The following is a 12,119-nucleotide window of genomic DNA, read 5'->3' on the forward strand; positions in this document are numbered from 1 at the left end:
ACAAATTTTTAATGTAGGTGAAACAGATGCCATCTGGCTATTGCAAGATGCCATCTAGGACTTTCATAGCTGGAGAGAAATCTGTGCTTGGTTTGAAAGCTTCAAAGGACAGGCTGACTCTCTACTTAGGGGATAATGCAGCTGGGGACTTGAAGTTAACATTCACCATTCCAGAAGTCCTAGGGCCCCTTAAGAATGATGGTAAATCCAATCTGTGCTTTATAAATAGAACAACAAAGTCTAGATAACAGCACATCTCTTTACAACATGGTTTATTGAATATTTTAAGCCCACTGTTGAGACCTACTGCCCGTAAGAAAAGATTTCTTTGAAAATATTACTACTGACTGACAATGTACATGGTCACTCAAGAGCCGTGATGGGGATGTACAAGATTAATGTTTTCATGCCTACTAACACATCTGTTCTTGTAGTCCATAGATTGAGGAGTAATTTTGACTTTCAAGTCTTACTGTTTAAGAAATACTATTTTGTAACACTATAGGTGCCATAGGTAGTGATTCTTCTGATGGATCTCTGCAAAGTAAATTGAAAACCTTCTGGAAAGGATTCACTATTCCAGATGTCATTAAGAACATCTTAATGTCGACTTTGTGTTTGCCCTTGTGATTTATGGGCGGAGGTAAAAATATCAACAGTAGCAGGCGTTTGGAAGAAATTGATTCCAGCTCTCATAGATGTCTTTGAGAGATTGAAGACTTCGGTGGAGGAAGTAACAGCATATATGGTGAACATTGCAAAAGGATTTAGAATTAGAACTAGAGCTTGAGGATGTGACTGAATTGCTGCAATCTCATGGTCAAACTTTAACGGATAAGGAATTGGTTTTTAGGAATGAGCAAATAATAGTTTCTGAGATGGAATCTACTCCTGATGAAGATTTTAGGAACATTGTTAAAGTGGTAACAAAAGATTTAGAATATTATGTAAATTGAGTTGATAAAGCAGTGGCAGGGTTTGAGAGGATTGACGACTCTAATTTTGAAAGAAGTTCTATTGTGGGTAAAACGCAGTAAATTAGCACCACATGCTACAGAGAAACCTTTTGTGAAAGGAAAAGTCATTTGATGCGGCAAGTGATTGTTGCCTTAAGAAATTGCCGCAGCCACCCCAGCCTTTAGCAACCACCACTCTGATCAGTCAGCAGCTGTAACCTTGAGACAAAACCCTACACTAGCAAAAAGATGACCACTTGCTGAAGGCTCAGATGATCATTAGCATTTTTTAGTAATAAAGTATTTTAAAATTTAGGTATGTGTGTTTTTTTTAGCCATAATGCCATTGCACACTTAATGGACTATGGTACAGTGTAAACATAACTTTTGTATGCCCTGGGAAACCAAAAAATTTGTGACTTGCTTTACTGCAAAATTTGCTTTATTGCTGTGGTCTGGAACAGAACCCGCAATATCTTTGAGGTATACTTGTATATAAAATCCTTCTACGTTTGCATGCTTTTCCTCCTACTTAAAGCTGTTTTGACGTACACCTAATTCCATAATAACTTTAAAAAATACTAGCCGCTGAATCTTTTTGAACTTTTCAACATAATTTTCACAGAAACAACCTCTTTTTCCTCATAATTCAGTTCATATGATCTTACATTACATAATTACAATAACAAGTACAGTTGGTATAAACTGGTTTGGGAACGGACAGCTGGCTCTTATTAAACATTAAGTGCAGAAGGGTAGGGACATGTTAAGAAAGTGGTCTGCTTAGAAGACTACTAGGTATAGGTGATGAGCCTGTGTTGGGCATTAGGGATTGATTTATGGAGGGATTGGAGAGCTTTATTTTTGTAAGTTTGATACAGTAGAAGTCTGTTAAAGAGTTTCTACTGAATTATTATTCCTCTTTCCATTTTATAGATGAAAAAACTGAGGCTTCAGAGAGTTAAGTAACCTTCCCAAGGTCAGGCAGGTGATAATAATGGAGCCCCAGGATTTTTACCTAGATCTGTATAGGTTCAAATATAGCATGTACTCTTAACCTTCTGTGCAGGTGTTTGGTGCCTTTTAGGGAATCTGATTTACTCAGTCAATAGGTAATCTTGAGTGGTCTTCAGGTAGTGTTTGGGATAGAGTTCTGTAAGTTGTCCCACATCTTAGATACTGGCTTCATTTTGCTCCTTGGTTCTTTTTTTGCACCAACTCTGTGTAAGAAAAATGAGGGTACATTCCAGGATAAAAATTAAGCTTATAAGGCTTGGTTAGGTGGCTTCTGCCTATAATCCCAGCCCTTTTGGAGGCTGAGGTGGGAAGATTGCTTGAGCTCACGAGTTCAAGACCAGCCTGGGCAACATGGTGAAATCCCATCTCTACAGAAATACAAAAAATTACCTGGGTGTGGTGGTGTACACCTGTAATTCCAGCTACTCAGGAGGCTAAGGTGGGAGGATTGCTTGAGCCCTGGAGGTCAAGGCTGCAGTGAACCATGATCGCACCACTGGATTCCAGCCTGAGTAACCCTGTCTCAGAAAAAAAATTAAGCTTACAATTATTTGTTTTGTATTGACTATGTCTTCGTGAGAGTTATGGCTAAGACCTTTAGTTATAAACTGCTAAGGTCATTCTGAAATGAAAGAATGTAAAGGGCAAAAATGGAGTGTGGAGAGCACAGTCATAAACTTTACTCTTCATCCTGTTAGATTTCCTTAAGTTTGGGATCTGATCAGTCATCTTGATGTCATTACTTATTTCATGAGGTATCAATTGAGCCATTAGGGTTTAAAGAAAAGAAATATATATACACACACATATATAAACATGCATACACACACACACACACACACATATATTTGTAGTTCTTTGGTATCTTTCTGTCCTTCTCATCTAGCACACACAAATGTTTTTCCTGATTAAACTTAACTGTTTTGTCCGTACTTAGAGCCTGGTGTTTTTAGTTGGCGTTTTGCTTTCCTAGAACATTTGGGAAAAAAATGAAATTACTCTATTTTTCATTAATTTTCAGATGCTGGCATCCAAAAATTTTCTACAAAATAAAATACATTTATTATTATTATTATTATTATTATTGAGATGGAGTCTCGCTCTGCCAGCAGGCTGGAGTGCAGTGGCACAATCTCGACTCACTGCAACCTCTGCCTCCTGAGTTCAAGCGATTCTCCTGCCTCAGCCTCCCGAGAAGCTGGGACTACAGGTGCGTGCCACCATGCCCAGCTAATTTTTGTAGTTTTGGTAGAGACAGAGTTTCACCATGTTGGCCAGAAGAGTCTCGATCTCTTGACTTTGTGATCCACCCGCCTCGGCCTCCCAAAGTGCTGGGATTACAGGCGTGAACCACTGCGCCTGGCCAAAATATATTTATTATTTATTGGGTTTTCTGTTTTTATTAATGATGGCTGTAACCCCAACCAGAGCTGCTAATCATCATGTGATAACTGGCATTAGCACATTGAGGTTTTTTTCCCCCCCTATGGCATATCAGACTTTTATATTGTCAAGTAAAACATATTGAGTTTTATTTCCTGTCCAAAAAAGGAATTTGGTTATTTTGGTTGTGTATGAAACTATATTTCAGACAGTATATAAGGGCTGTCAGGCTATTTTTAAATCTCCAAAATAGCTTAAGGAACTACTAGTTCTAACTTAGGTGGTCCTGGACTCACTGTCTTTAAATGAGTTTAAATTTTGTTGTTGTTGTTGTTTATAGTTGTGAATCCTTGACTTTGATATGATTATAATTATCATTAGCAGTACTCATTAATCAAATGTATGAAATACCTAAGTCGCCCTTGAGCTGTAGTAGTTTACCAATAAATATAAAATTACAGTTAAAAATGAAAATTAGCCGGATGTGCTGGCTCACGCCTGTAATCCAGCACTTTGGGAGGCCGAGGCAGGCGGATCATGAGGTCAGGAGTTCGAGACCATCCTGGCCAACATGGTGAAACCCTGTCTCTATTAAAAATACAAAAATTGGCTGGGTGTGTTGGCATGTGCCTGTAGTCCCAGCTACTCAGCAGACTAAGGCAGGAGAATCACTTGAACCTGGGAGGTGGAAATTGCGGTGAGCCGAGACCACGCCATTGCACTCCAGCCTGGGTGACAGAGCAAGACTCCATCTCAAAAAAAAGAAAAGAAAAAGTTGGTGACATTCTTGTCCTTTTTCTTTGTAATTGTCAAGATATGTAAATAACCACATATTCTGAGGTGTTTTTTACATCCTGTTTTCTTAACTATACCTTTTGTGAAGTTTTTGGGTTTTTTTTTTTTTTTTTGGCTTTTTTGGGGGTCATTGGCCTAAATGTTTGAATCTGGCAAATGAATATACTGATTGTTTGATATGCTAGCTAACATCTTTTTTTTGCTGAGGTATGTTCTACACCTCAAGAGATTGTAATTGATTTTGACAACAAACCTTTGGGCTATATAGTTTGATTTTTAAAAAAATAGGTCATCAAGTCTAAAACATACTGATGTAGCAGTATGTTCAGATGGCCAAGTCATAACGTTGTTAACAAGAGACACAGTAAAAGGATTTTAACAAAAAATACACTACTCTTTATAATGTTACCGTTATGTATTTTCCCCATTTCGAGCCGAGATCGCGCCACTGCACTCCAGCCTGGGCGACAGAGCGAGACTCCGTCTCAAAAAAAAAAAAAAAAAAAAAAGAATTTGGTTTGTAGTTTTGTAATCAAACAGATTGTTTGAATCTGAGAAAGAAGAGGGGACCTGAGTAGTATTGGCTGCTATCAGATTAATAGTTCTTTATCTAATAGCAAAAATAAAAATCATATTAAATAGCAACATTTAAAAATTAGCTTGAAAAAGAGATGAAGTGTTTCTTTAAATTTCTTGAGTTTTAATGACTAATTGAGGGATTGTAGCATTCAGCTTATTTGGAATTTAAGAGCTAAAAAGAAAAATTCCAATAGAAAAGTACCTTAAAAATGTGTGGGTTTTTTTTTTTTTTTCATTTGAAACTTTTGCCCAAGTTTTTGTCCTCCTTCTCTTGTTTTTAACTGCCTTTTGGATTCAAATGATTTTAGCACTTCTTAGGTTCTTTACAAAATATTTCTGGTGTATGTAGCCATTTGAGATCTAGACCATAACCAGAAATTTCAGCCAGATAGTTTTCTCTTTTGGTGAAGCAGTTTGTAGAGTGCTAACAAAATTGTATTGTATTCAGTGTTATTTCTGTAAACAGATTGCTTAGAGTAAGATACATTCTTCGTTTATTTCTTGACTTCTTATGTTTTGTTTTGGTTGATGCGAAGTTGCCATAGTTATACTTTTCACTAAAGAAGAAATAAGTCCTTTACCTGTGGTTATTGGTAACCTCTAGTAGTCTAGATTTTCAGTCCAAATTAAAAGTGCCTAGAGATAGAAGAGTAGAACTATTTATGGATTAGAAGATCTGAGAGAATGTCCTAAATTCTTTTGCTGTTTTAAAAATTACTCATTTTAACAAAAGTTTAGTATGTGTACATGATCTGAAATTTAAAGATACAAAAGGGCTTATTGTGAAAAGCAAGTCTTTTTTCCTACCTTTCTATCTACTAGGTCCCATACCCCGAGGCAGTTGCTGTTTATAGCACTTTGTCTTCTACATTTATAACCACATTCTTTTTCTTTTTTTTTTATTTTGAGACAGGATCTCTCTTGCTCTGTCACCCTGGCTGGAGTGCAGTGGTGTAATCTTGGCTCATTGCAGCCTTGACCTCCTGGACTCAAGCGATCCTCCCACCTCAGCCCTTGAAGTAGCTGGGACCACAGGCACAAGCCACCTGCTTGGCTGATTATTTTGTATTTTTTATGAAGACGAAGTTTTGCCATGTTGCCCAGGCTGCTCTCAAATACCTGAGCTCCAGCAATCTGCCCACCTCGGCCTTTCAAAGTGCTAAGATTAATAGTCGTGAGCCACGACGCCTGGCCCATACATCGCTTTTTAATGGCTATATAGTATCCATCGAACGGAGTGTACTATAAATTCCCTTTTTGGTGGACATTAAGTTTGTTTCTTATTTTTGGTGTGTTTTGGAGATAGGTACCAGGCTAAAGTGCAGTGTCACAATCATAGCTCACCACGGTCTTGAACTCTTGGGCTCAAGCGATCATTCTGACTCAGCCTTCCAAGTACGTAGGACTACAGGTGTACAGGTACATACCTCCATTTAAAATTTTGTTGTAGAGACAGGCACTCACTGTGTTGTCCACGCTGGTCTCAAGCACCTGACCTCAAGGACTCTTATCTTCACTTTCCCAACTGCTGGGTTTACAGGTGTGAGCCACAGTGCTGGGCCTATGTTTGGCTTTTAAAATAATGATTTAATGAATATTGTATACATATTTTGCCCGTGCAAATATATATCAGTACTTTAAAATTAGAAGTAGAATTTCTGTGCCAGTGGATATACATTAGCATTTTTGATAAATATTTCTGAATTGTTCTTCGTGTATTCATTTCTAAAGATAGAATGTTAGTTTTATAAGGTACTCTGCAAAAAATATTACTAGTTTGGTTATATGCTGTTTATAATTAGATTTATTTTCTCTATTTTTATTATGTAGTTGCAAGCACTGATCACTCTTGTACAAACAACTGGCTTTCACTTGTTTACTTCATCAAAAATGTATTATTTTCATTACTAGCAGTCACTGTAATTTTACTTTATGTAGATAACCTGTATCTTGTGAATGAATTGTGTTTAAAAAAGAATTTGGCCAGAGGCTAGGGGTAGAGGAAATGGAGAGTTTAAAACAAGACAGAGAAACAAAAAAAAGTAATTTGGAATTATGAATCTGTATTTCCATTGAGTCATATAAAATGGAGTAACAGGGAAATGGGAAAATAGTTACTAGTTCCACCCAGGGGATCTTGATACCTGTGATTCAGGTGAGTTGAGATGAATCAGGTCTTGAAGGAGATGATGGAAAGGGAAGAAAAGTAGAAATGGCTGTAATTGTCAGGAAGATTTATGGAATCTGAGAAAAGGGAAATGGAATGGAAAAGAAGATTTCTAGGGATAAGACAAAGAACCATCTGTATGTTAAGCATAGTTTATTCCTTTTAAAAAAAATCTCATATTTTTTAGGGGGCAAGTGAGTGGTTACTGTTGAAGTCACTTTAAGGATTGTTTTGGGAGACAGGATAACTTGACTCCATATGGGTTTTTTTTAGGGATATTCTATTCTTCCCTGAAGTGAAAACATACACGAAAACTCTTACCTTGAAGATAACGTTCTGTTATAGCCCACTTAGTTTAGAGGTATCTAGTGCTGGTCTCACTTGGTAGCAATAATTCTCTATTTGGTTCCATGGTGGAGCAAAACAGACTTGACTGTACAGCCATTGTCCTTCAGATGTGTCTAAATTTCTCAGCCTATTTATGAGCATCAACAAACACTTTGTGCATACTTCTGCCATGGGTTGAATGAGTCTATTTTCCTTTAATTTAGTTTAAAACTAGTAATGGAATTCCTGAGGTTTTGAGAGGAATAGTGTTGGCAAATTAAGTTTTGAAACTAAAGGCATATTAAGATACCAGGCAAAACAGAGAGACTATTGCTTTAGAAAGAGATCTTAAAACTCCGCTGACATTTGCAAAGCCAGTGTCTTATATTTATAAAAGCTTTAGATAGGAACTGCTGTTTTCCTAAAATTGTTGGTTTAAAAATAATTGTTACATTTGTGCATTTTAAAAGTTGCTTCTAACACACTTTGGGTATGTTTGAGCTCAGCCTTTTCAGCAAAGTATTCAGACATTTGGGCATCAGCCCTTTTGGTCTTATTCTGTCTCAGACGATTTATGGATTGTGGATGTCAGGGATTTGATAAGCTCCCATTAAAATTTAATGTGGTTTTAAAAATTGCTTAAAATGCCCTTTGAACCTGTTAAAATGTGCTGCCATCATCTGAATTAAGAGATTTAGCGGCCGGGCACGATGGCTCACGCCTGTAATCCCAGCACTTTGGGAGGCCAACGCGGGTGGATCACCTGAGGTCAGGAGTTTGAGACCAGCCTGACCAACATAGAGAGACCATGTCTCTACTAAAAATACAAAAATTAGCTGGACATGGTGGCACATGCCTGTAATCCCAGCCACTCGGGAGGCTGAGGCAGGAGAATCACTTGAACCCAGCAGGCGGGTGTTGTGATAAGTTGAGATCACACCATTGCATTCCAGACTGGGCAACAAGAGCGAAACTCCGCCTCAAAAAAACAAAACAGAAAAGAAATTTAGCTGCATATTGCTAAAATGACAAATGATAGTACTTGTCATTTTGATGTTTGTTTGTTAAGTGTACTTTCATTCCCTTTAGAAAATACTAGCTGCATATACGTAGGATTATGTTGATTTAAAATATGCCTTTTCCCGGATTAAATATCTTTTTTTTTTTTTTTTTTTTTTTTTTTGAGATAGAGTCTCGCTTAGTCGCCCAGGCTGGAGTGCAATGGCGCGATCTCGGCTCACTGCAAGCTCCGCCTCCCGGGTTCACGCCATTCTCCTGCCTCAGCCTCCCGAGTAGCTGGGACTACAGGCGCCCGCCGCCTCGCCCGGCTAATTTTTTGCATTTTTAGTAGAGACGGGGTTTCACCGTGTTAGCCAGGATGGTCTCGATCTCCTGACCTCGTGATCCACCCGCCTCGGCCTCCCAAAGTGCTGGGATTACAGGCGTGAGCCACCGCGCCCGGCCGGATTAAATATCTTTAATACTATTTCGTCTGCATTCCATTAGTATTCAGTTGTGGCTTCAACTATTTACGTGAATTTTACTCATCAATCCATGAGTTTCTTTGTGTGCCTTCTGTGTGTTAAAACTTTCTGTATGTTTTGTTTTCTTGTTAGGCTTCTTTTCAGAATTTTTCCAGGGCAAGAATTATGTTTTCTTATGTTTGGCAATGTTGCACAATGCAATATATACCTTATTGTAATGGGTAGGTGCTTAGAATTTATTTGTCCATTTGTGGTAGAGGCTGAGGCTACAAAGTCCAATAAGGTAAGGACTCTACAAGTTCCTTAAATTTTGATAGGAGATAAAGAAAATAATTATAGTACCATAATAACTTAAAAATACATCTTTGAGAGGGCCAGAGCTCTGTCTGTGATGGAGATTTTACTCTGAAGAATGGTAACTAACTTTTGTAGAGTGTCTACTCTGTGCCTAGGGTTTCTGTCTCAGTTTTTCCTCCTAGCAGTCTTTCAGTATAAGCACGTATCCATTTTATACATGAAGAAACTGTCTCAGAGAGGTTATATAATTTGCTGTAGTTCATTTAGCTAATGAGTTGTGGAGCTGGAATTCTAACTCACTTCTTTCTTTTAAACTGGGGCTTCTAAATGTTAGCATTATTGACATTTTGAGCCAGATACTTCTTTGTTGTGGGAGACTGTCCTGTGCATTCCTGGCTCTACCTAAGGCCAGAGTGAGTCAAGGAGGCAGGTAGGACTTAAAATTTAAGGAGGCATTCACTCTCAGGATCTTGTAAGTGCTGACCATGTGTTTTATCTCACAGCACCTGAGTAAGTTCTCCTGCACTAGCCTGTTGCTTCTAGGTTTTTGTTTTGTTTTGTTTTTGAGATGGAGTTTTGCTCTTGTTGCCCAGGCTGGAGTGCAATGGTGTGCTGTCGGCTTACTGCAACCTCCACCTCCCGGGTTCAAGTGATTCCCCTGTCTCAACCTCCCAAGTAGCTGGGATTACAGACGCCCACCACCACACCCGGCTACTTTTTAAATTTTTAGTAGAGACGGAGTTTCACCATGTTGGCCGGGCTGATCTTGAACTCCTGACCTCAGAGCCACCTGCCTTGGCCTCCCAAAGTGCTCGGATTACAGGCGTGAGCCACCTCGCCTGGCTACTTCTAGGTTTTAATTCAGTATTCTCTGGTATTGATATGAGGAGTAAATCTCCTACACACTGAAATGTTTCTTGGGAGCTGAAGAACAGTGATGAACAGGAGATTTTCGGCATTTATTGTTTTCCTCATCCCAGAACACATACTTTTGGTCAAAAGTGGCTAATCAGAAATAGCATTTATAAATGCTAAATAAATACTTGCTAAGTATTATAGTGCTTAGAAACTGTAAGTGATGTGTTATGAAACAAACCTATTGCTTCAAATTATTGGAAACTTAAGAGAACAAAACTAAACTTGGAATATACTCAGCTTACTCATGCCTGGTGGGCCTTGCATTTAGCTGCTAGTTTTGGCTTATTTACCATTAGAAATTCCATTGATTGTTTTCTCATGTCTGTGCTTCAATATAATAAATATTTCCTTGTTGTAGGGATATATCCACTAATACCTTTTGATTAACTATGCTGTAGCTTGCATGATAAACACAGTCTAGATTGTTTGGGTAGTTCTCTAGAATGGAGTATTTAAAAAATGGAGACTATAATAAAAATCTAAATTTTAGGGGTATTACAGAATAATGCTTAACAGTTTGGGAGGCTGAGGCAGGAGGATAATCCAAGGCCAGGAGTTTAAGACTGGCTTGGGCAACATAGCGAGACACTGTCTCTACAAAATAGCAACAACAACCAAAACAAAAATTAGCTGACTGCGGTGGTGCACACCTGTAGTTGTAGCTACTTGGGAGGCTCATGAGGGAGGATTGCTTGAGCCTAGGAGATAGAGGCTTTGTGAACTCTGATAGTGCCATTGCACTCCAGCCTGAATGACAGCGAGACTCTCAAAAAAAGAAAAAGGAAAAAAACATAGTGCTTAATTGGAACAACGATTTTTGTAGGCAAATGATAAAGACAACTAATATCTTCTCTAACCAAAAGTTACCTTAGGCAAAAAGCTACAAAGTATAGAGTGTTTCCTACAATAGAGTCAGTGAATTCATAGTATACCAGATTTGGAGGCCAAGTAGTTTAACTTACATTTAGCTTTCTGATAAAACATTAATATTTGACTTATGATAATACTATTTTTTTTCTTTTAAGTTTTAGTGTGTTTTTTTGATAAATGGTCAAAACTCTGTTGTAAAACATATTGTCATGAATTTACACTTAAAGCTTGTAGTCTGGCCGGGCATGGGGGCTCAGGCCTGTAATCCCAGCACTGTGGGAGACTGAGGCGGGCAGATCACGAGGTCAGGAGATGGAGACCATCCTGGCTAACATGGTGAAACCCCATCTCTACTAAAAATACAAAAAATTAGCCGGGCGTGGTGGTGGGCGCCTGTAATCCCAGTTGGGAGGCTGAGGCAAGAGAATCGCTTGAACTGGTGAGGCGGAGGTTGCAGTGAGCTGAGATTGCGCCACTGCACTCCAGTCTGGCAACAGAGCGAGACTCCGTCTCAAAAAAAAAAAAAACAAAAAAACCCAAAAAACCAAAAAGCTTGTAGTCTGGTGAACAAATCCATTGCAATAGAAAGGAGCCTGTGAATGATAAAATATGTGTATCTACATATTTTTGAAGTTTCCAGCTAAAGTCAAAACAGCAACCTAGTTTGGGTTTGGTAGAGCTCTTACAGGCTTCAGATCAGATGTATAAACCAAACGTTTTCACTTACAATAATAGCGTATAACAATTCTAACTTTCGGTTATATGAGTAGTTTTACCATTATTAGGAAACACTCTATACTTTGTAGCTTTTTGCCTATGGTAACTTTTGGTTAGAGAAGATATTAGTTGTCTTTACCACTTGCCTACAAAAATCATTGTTTAGGGCATAACAAATAGGAATCATACATTTATATCTAAGAATATAATTGGATCTAAGTGGCTGAAATTAACAACAATAGGTAACAGAGGACAATTCTGTGTGCTAGATGCTACTCTAAGTTACACACACACTCTTACTCCTTACATCTCCTGCAAGGTTTAGGTGTTATTCCAAATGTATGAATGAGGAAATGAGGAAACAAAGATATAAAGATAGAATGTTCTAGAGTCAGTTAATTCAACCTAGATTCATTTCTTTATATAACAAATCTTTATTGACTATTGGGCCCTGTTGTCTGTACTGGGGACTGGGGCCATAGCAGTGAACAAAGCAAAGTTCCTGCACTCATGTAGCTTACAGACTGGTGTTTAGAAAGAGACAATAAACAGATAGTAGTAATAAGCACTATGAAGAAAGAGCTGGTGAAAGGGTTGGAATGTGGGGTG

General features: G+C 38.3%; 1 protein-coding gene across 9 annotated transcripts in view; it reads left to right on the forward strand.

Annotated features, from left to right (window-relative positions):
- FRS2 (fibroblast growth factor receptor substrate 2) overlaps nucleotides 1-12,119 on the forward strand; it is a 109,229-nt gene that overhangs the window by 15,766 nt on the left and 81,344 nt on the right. The window contains exon 2 of one of the 9 annotated variants that reach the window (XM_065524556.2): nucleotides 6,037-6,149. The exons of the other annotated variants lie outside the window; for them this stretch is intronic. The gene's annotated coding sequence lies outside the window, so the exon portion shown is untranslated. The remainder of the gene's footprint in view (nucleotides 1-6,036; nucleotides 6,150-12,119) is intronic. 9 annotated transcript variants of the gene reach the window in all.

The sequence above is a fragment of the Macaca fascicularis genome, chromosome 11 (assembly GCF_037993035.2).
Source record: "Macaca fascicularis isolate 582-1 chromosome 11, T2T-MFA8v1.1".
Classification (NCBI taxonomy): Eukaryota; Metazoa; Chordata; class Mammalia; order Primates; family Cercopithecidae; genus Macaca; species Macaca fascicularis.